Raw genomic sequence first — 8139 nt, forward strand, 5'->3', positions numbered from 1 at the left:
ACGGAAAATAAAATACAAGAAAGTAAATAAAGAAAAAGATGAAGATGAACTTGAAGAACTTGAAGAACACCCTTGGAGAGGGTTTAAAGCAAAAGGAAGAAAAGTTGGGAGAAAAAGTAGAGAGAATCCAATGGATGATGGATTAATTGGTGTGTGAAATATGGTAACCTTATCCTCCTATTTATACCCAAAATGGGCACTAAAAGACAAAAGAACAAAGCTTGGAGGCTAAGTTTACCAACACTAGTTACAATACAACAAAAGCATAACTAAAAAGTACAACCCTTAACCAAAGTTCAACTAAGAAGTACAAAAGCTAAACTAGAGAGTACATGAGTTTAACTAGAGAGTACATCTGATTTTCTACTAAAAATCCAGCCATTTTACAGCTGTATTCCACCTTCAAAAAGCCAACGTCTTGTTCATTAAGTCCTCCAAAAAGTCGTGCAAGACCCAGGCCAACGCTGCACAATGTTGTAGCATTTGCTGTTTTCACAAAAACTCTCAATTAGCTTCAATTTTGCATGCCATCAAGTCAACCACAACATTTAGCTTCATAATAACAAAAGTATAAAGAAATAAATGAAAAGGACTCAATTTGGGAATGAAAAGAAATTATTGTAACTAAAAAAATCCTAAAAAGAGCGAGTTATGTGTTAAATTCTCAACACATATCACATACCATCTGTTACGATCAGATGTTTTCTTTTTAAAACTTTTCACAGGTAAATCAGATATGCAATAAGTATCATACTAGTTATTATCATACATGTTATTCCTCTAATCGACAAACTTGTTAGCCCCATATCTTGAACAACAGATATTCTTCTTGCTAAAATTCATCAAATGATTAGTTGATTTAACAATACAAGGCAAAACAATCTTTGAAACAAAGGATTTGGTATCACCTACAAACTTGTTTTCAACAAACTTGTCTGTAGCTTATTTCTTTTTCCAAAACATTTTCTTCATTTTATAATGATTATCTGATTCAATTACATAATCATTGTAATACTGTCTAGAAATATGAGATTTATAATTTGAAGCACCAGTTTTTGAAAATCTGCTTGAGTAACTTTTAGATTTAACAGAAGAACTGTTACTCTTGCAGTTTTTAACTGAAGATAGAGACTCGGTTGAACTATCCTTTTTAGAGAATTCTTTGAGTTTATGTAACAACTGATCTCTTTCTTTAGTTATTAAGGCATATTTAATTTCAAAATCAGATCTCTTGTTCTTTTCAGTAACAAGATCAGCTTTTTTGTAATTTCAGAAAATTTACCTTCAAGATCTGTCTTTTCCTTTTCAAATTTTTTTCAATCCTCTTCAAATCTGCCTCAAGATTTCCTTTCTCATTTTCAGATGCAATATCTAACCACTTTATCTTCTCAGCTAACTCCTTAGCTATGAATGCAATTTTCTGTGCAACAATCTTTTTCTCCACAACAAAAGACTTTCTTTCTTCATCTAAACTCTTCTTCTTAGCTACAACACTCTTTGAAATCTCCAGATACTTCTTCTCTGATTCTTTCTTCTCATCTTCAAATTTAGCTCTTTCCAAAATTATTATCTTTTCAAATTCAGATATTTTCTCAGAAATTTTTGTATTAGTTAACTCAAGAACTTTAATCTTGCTTTCAAGATTTTTCTTTTCAGCATCAAACTTCTTTTTTGCCTCTTTAAACTTCTTTTCATTTTCAGACTTCTTTTCAACATTAGAAAATTTACTCTTCTCTTTTTCAGACTCTAACAACTTTTCTAGTTCAATAATCCTCTTCTTTTCTTTCTCAAACATTCTTCTTTCAGAAGTCAATGCTTTTTCAGCTTCAGAAACCTTTGTCATAAATTTAGAATTTTTCTTTAACTGCTCAACGTTTCTTCCTTGATAATCAAACGTAAAACCTCTAGAAAGAAATTCATCTATTTGTTCTTTCAAAAATTTCTTTTCTTCTCTCTCTTTCTCATTTTCTTTAACCATATCTTTGGCCCAACAAAGATTTTTGAATGGTTCGCGTAAAACATTTCAACATATTTATCTTGTTCCTTTTTCAAATTCTTTTCTAATTCATAAACTCTCTCCTTCAGTTCCTTGTTCTGTCTTTCTAACATAAAAGCCATTTCTATCACTTCAAATTGATTAATCACACTTGATCTTTAAACAGTTCAAAACTTAGAAACCATATTATCAGTTTGCTAATCGAACAACACTTAACACTATCAAAACTTCCTTATCAGACACCACTTTTATCTCTCAACACAGGTTATCGGACAAACCTGCTTATCGCACAAACCTTTAATTGAACAAAAATCTTATCGCACAACTTCTTTTATCGTTCACAACTTTATCCATCACAACCTTGTCAGACAAGCTTTGACCGGATTCAATCCTATCGGACAACACTTATCTGATCAAACTTCTTATCCAACAAGCCTTCTAATCGCTCAAGATAACCAACAATGAAAACAATTCAATAGACGATGAAAGAAGGATATTAGGTTACACTTCAAATCAACAGGCGATGAAGATCTTTATCGCTTGATGAAGATCTTCAACAAACGATGAAGGATACTTAAACAGATTTTCTAGAAAATGACTCAAAATCACTCAAAAATGGATGAAACTTGTACCAATTGATCCAGAAGATGCTCAAAAACAAGTTTTTAATACAAATTCGTACCAAAAACAGATCAAATTGGTCTTATTTCGATTTAAACTCAAGAACAGTTCAAGAAACAGTCAAGAACCCAAATCTAGAAAAAAAAAATCCAAAATTGATTCTTGAAATCAATTCAATTTTGAAATTGAATGATTCTAAACAATTCAAAAATGAATTTCACACACAAATCAATCAAACATACATCCAAATTCAAACAGATTATGAAAAATTGATTCAAAACAGTAAGTAGAAAAATGTCGATCAAGAAATGTCCAAGTGTCCAATTATGTCCAATTCAATTCAATCTAATCTCTAAGTTGCCGTAATCTGCTCTAACACTAATTGATAATCCTTGAGAGATTAATCAATAACAATTCAATTCAAGATCACAATTAGCACAATTAGAAATGTAGAAAGAGAGTAGAATTGTATAGAGAGAATTCTTTAAGCACCAAATGTATTAGAACATTCAAAGTGTTTACAAGAATGAAATCGCCAACTAATCTTCTACCAAATCTAACACAAGAAAATTATATATATACAAGATAAAACACGCAAGCTTAAAGCTAGGATACACACATTAAAGCACAAAACTTGATCCTAACAGGGGGTGAATACAAACACATCAACTTTCGCTTTTAAAAATCATATATTGATAAAAAAAAAGATCAATACATAATTCTACAGATTGTTTATGGAAAGGATTAGATATAGAACTTATCTAAACAACCAAAGAAACACACAAGATACTAAAGCAAGAAAGAACAAACTTGCTAAAAGAAAAGGTTAAGAAGTCTTGCGCTCTTCACTGGTTAAAGTGGTTGAGGGAGATAGGGGAATATCTTCTTGGGTAAAAAGATCTTCAAGGCAAGGAAACTTGGCTTAGATATAAATATTGAGAAGGAGGAGCTTCTCAGTTATTTATACCCATTGCATTAAATGCAAGTTAGAAGGTATAAAGCACGTGACAAGCTTCTAGAGTGAGCTTGTCCTTTTTTTTCATTAACTTGGATATCCAACCCGCTATGCGAGCCGACTAATCCCAGGACGACCACCTGCTTTGCAGATAGCCCGGAGTCACCGCATTTGAAACTTCGTGGCCATAATGGAATTTTTATTCCTCCTTGGATTTAAACCTGGGACCTCCTAGTACTTTTGACTTTTGGAGTCAAGCTCAAACCAATCAGGCACCACCCTTGTGGTTGTCCTTTGTTGCAGATATATAGGCTTTTGGCCGTATATGAACAGTAGTCTTTCAAAAGTAGTTAAGCACGCCTGGAGATAGTATAGTGACTTCGTACAATACTTTACTTTGAGAGTTATGGGTTTGTCCTTTGTATGTAGAAAGACAAGACAAAAATAATCTTGTTCAACAAGATTCCTCTGATCGTTGACACTGGAATAAAGTTGAGGTCTGTTTAGTGTTCGCTGAATCTTGAGTAGATTTCACACTTGTGTAGACAAGCTTGTTATCACTGAAAACCGCATCAGATCACAAACTTGCTTGTCTCTATCTTCAGCTTTTATCTTCGATATCACTGAAGGTTCTGTGGTCTGAGTTTTGTCTTCCTAAAGAATACTTGTCTCTGAGAGAATTACAATACATGTTCAACGATTACTGAACAGACTCAGTGATGATCACTCAAGCTGAATACAGATATAATACACTTTGTAAGATAAGAAGGATCATCATCATCAATTTACTGTGAGAGAGGATCAACATATAGGATCTCAGATCAGATTGAGTATAACGTATCACCCTCACTCAAATGGATAGAGTGAAAAACGATTCAGATCCTTGAAGATATGCTAAGGGCTTGTATTATTGACTTCGGGGGATCTTGGGAAAATCATCTGCCTTTAATCGAATTTGCTTACAACAATAGTTATCATTCCAGCATTCAAGCGGCACCGTATGAGGTTTTGTATGGTCGGAAGTGCAGAACGTCGTTGTGTTGGAATGAAGTGGGGGAAAGACAGTTGGCTGGTCCAGAGATCGTTCAGATAACTTATGAAACCATAGATCAGGTGCGAAAATGAATTAAAACAACTCAGGACCGACATCAAAGTTATGCCGACAAATGTCGCAAACCGATTGAATTTATGGTAGGAGATTTCGTAATGTTAAAAGTTTCTTTGTAAAAGGGTATTGTTCAATTCGAGAAAAGAAGTAAGCTTAGTCCAAGATATGTTGGGCTATTCAAAATTTGTAAACGGGTTGGTTCAGTAGCATATCCGTTAGAGTTGCCGGAGGAACTCGGTGTAGTTCATAACATTTTTCATGTCTCTAATTTACGGAAATATTTGGTCGATCTGAATTTGGCAGTACCGCTACCTGAGGTGCAAGTTGATAGTAAGTTAAATTTCGTGGAAACTCCTGAGGATGTCACTGACCAAAAGACAAGGGTTTTAAGAAATAAAGAAATCAATCTTGGAAAAATACAGTGGCATTTTCATAAGGGTCGCGAAGCTACTTGGGAACTAGAATTACAAATGAGATCAAAATATCCTCAGTTGTTTGATTGAATGAATTCAGGAAGAATTTTATTTTAAAGGAGGATAATGTGATAATCAGGTTATTTGGTTATAAAGCTTGGGTTGTTTTTGAAAAGCAATGGTAAGTGGAGGGGTTTAATGTGTCAATATACCTAAATCCTTTTCTAAATCACCACTACCTCATTCTTATTTTGTTTAACATAATGAGATCATTTTATTTATCTTATTGGGATGATATGAGATTTAAAAAAGGGAAAGTTGGTGAAAAGCGGTTTTAACTATGTGGGTGCTTTTTCGTACAAAGAAAACAGAAGCCAAGGGAGATTTGAAGACAAAGTGATTATGTGAATTATTTAGATTAGTTGTTATTCATCTCCATATCTTCATCTCTTTGTGATTAAGGTGAGCTAAATTTTACCATTTTCCTTATTTATTTATTTTTTGATTAACCTGAATATCCAACCCGCTATGCGAGCCGACTAATCCCAGGGCGACCACCTGCTTTGCAGATAGCTCGGAGTCACCGCATTTGAACCTCCGTGGCTACAAGGGGATTTTTATTCCTCGTTGGATTTGAACCTGAGACCTCCTGGTACTTTTGATCTTTGGAGTCAAGCTCAAACTAATCAGGCACAACCCTTATGGTTGCATCTTTCCTTATTTGGAAACTAGGTGTAGAACCATATGGTTCTTTTTGTGAGTTGTTGTGTATAAAACTGTTTTGATGTTATAATTAGCTCAATTTGTGGGTTTTTGATATGTTTATATCATGTGTGAAAATAAAGGTGATATATCAAGGAGATGTGTATTTTGGGTTATAAGGGTGATATATCAAGGAGATGTGTATACTAGATAAGGGTGTCATATCAAGGAGATGTGTATTTTGGGTTATAAGGGTGATATATCAAGGAGATGTGTATACAAGGATAAAGGTGGCATAATCATTGAGTTATAAAAATCAAGGTTTTGATCAAAGTATTCATATGTATCGCATCCTTATGATGCGATAACTTGGGGTTGTCGTATCCTATTAATACGATGAAGAGGGGTTATCGCATTAGTATGATGCGAGGAATGGGTTTTGTCGCATCCTTATAATGCGACAAATTGACTTATCACACCTATATGATGCGACAAGTTGGGTTTATCGCACCAGTGTGATGCAATAAGTAGTGTGTTGCGAGAACAAGGGTTTATCTCATTCTTGTGATGCGAGAAATTTTTATAATGTTCTATATGATGCGACAAGTTTTACCATAATGTATTTATCAATTAATTTGGGTATTTGAATGCAATAAATGAGATTTGTTATATCAAAATGATGTATATTTGCTAGTTTATAAATGTGATTTGATGATTATCACTAAACGTCAAGATCTAACCCCATTTTGTGTTTAAAAAATGTCCATTACAGGTCGAGCATAATCAGAAGATAAGGGGAATGAAAAATTGTGAAGTAATAATATTATGATTGCATGAGATTTTGGGCTAGCATATTATTGTTTTGTATCTGAATATCTGTTATGTATTCATGTATTGTATAGGGATTTTGTGGAAAAAGTTGATTAGCTATATTGTAATATAGCTTTTGTAAGAGATTGTGACCGAATGTATAAATTATATTTCTTGATATATGAAAATATATGTTTATATGCAAATGTGATATTGGGTGTTACATACATCAATAAATAGTACTTCATACATAAAAAATGATTTTAAAAGTTTCTGTCAAATACTTTATAATATAATATAATATATATATATATATATATATATATATTAACTATTGTATAATCCATTAATTTATAGACATTAAAATAGGGTAATTTTTAAAAACTCGTCTTCAACAAAATGTAAGATTTGTGTGCTTTGTTAGCTCTTTTATCCAGGTGTGATTATGACAACACATCTTACATAATTGAAAACGAATAATTTATAAACTTTTATAAATCTTAAGTTATAAACCGTAAATAATTTCTAATATTTTTTAGGTAAAATTATGGGTTGTTTGTTTACCTCTTAATAATTAAATAAAGAGGCAATATCTGAACCGTTAAGAGGTGAATCTTGTTTGGTAAAAACAAGTCTGCCTCTTATTGGTTCCAAAACCTTCCGAATGATTTCGTATCATGAGTCTCTCTTAACCATTCAGCGTTCTAATTTCATTGTGAACAATTACCAGACGATTATATTTTATTTTGCACTATATCATGAGAGCCTCTTAATTATTTTGATCACATAACCATTGTACATCAAACCATTCAACAACTATGAAACAAACCCTAACAATTTGTTGATTCAGTTTTCTTGTCTATTTCACTAGTTTAAGCAATAAAAAATCCCTACAAAGTAAAAATAAGTTGGAGATGGTTGAAAGGTATGGATTGGGTATAATGTTCACTGTTTTTTGCCTCACGTGCGCATGACTCAAGCTACATCCTTGGTAATGGCATTTACATCTTCTTGTTGTCTGGTGAATCATGATGATGAGTCGTATGTCATCAACGTCACCTCTTACAAGGTACAAAATGGTCGATAATTTTTAAAATCGAGATGTTAATGGGTATTTAATCATCGACTCAATACAATTTTCAATATAATTTTTTTAACTTTAAAATTATATTAAACAAAAACATTTAATGAATGCTAGCTAAAACGTTATTTTAAACACGTAATGTTTATTATATGTTAAAATATTAAATTAAAATACAAAGTAAAAACATTACGTATTTCGCCATTTTCTACTTCTTCGAATCTTTGACAATCTCGTTAGTCAAATCTGGTTATAAATAATGATTGGTTGACCTCTTAAAGCAACTCCAACATATTCTTTGGGGAGTGCTAATGTCACCCTAAATATGGGGTGTTGGATGCTAGCAAATGGAGATTGCTTTAATATCATATTATATTTTATTATTATTATCATTATTATTGTTATATATATATTATCTATTGTATATTATTATTATTTTAAGTGATATATATA

The sequence above is a fragment of the Cynara cardunculus genome, assembly GCF_001531365.2.
Source record: "Cynara cardunculus var. scolymus isolate 2C chromosome LG 2, CcrdV1, whole genome shotgun sequence".
NCBI classification, from domain to species: domain Eukaryota; kingdom Viridiplantae; phylum Streptophyta; class Magnoliopsida; order Asterales; family Asteraceae; genus Cynara; species Cynara cardunculus.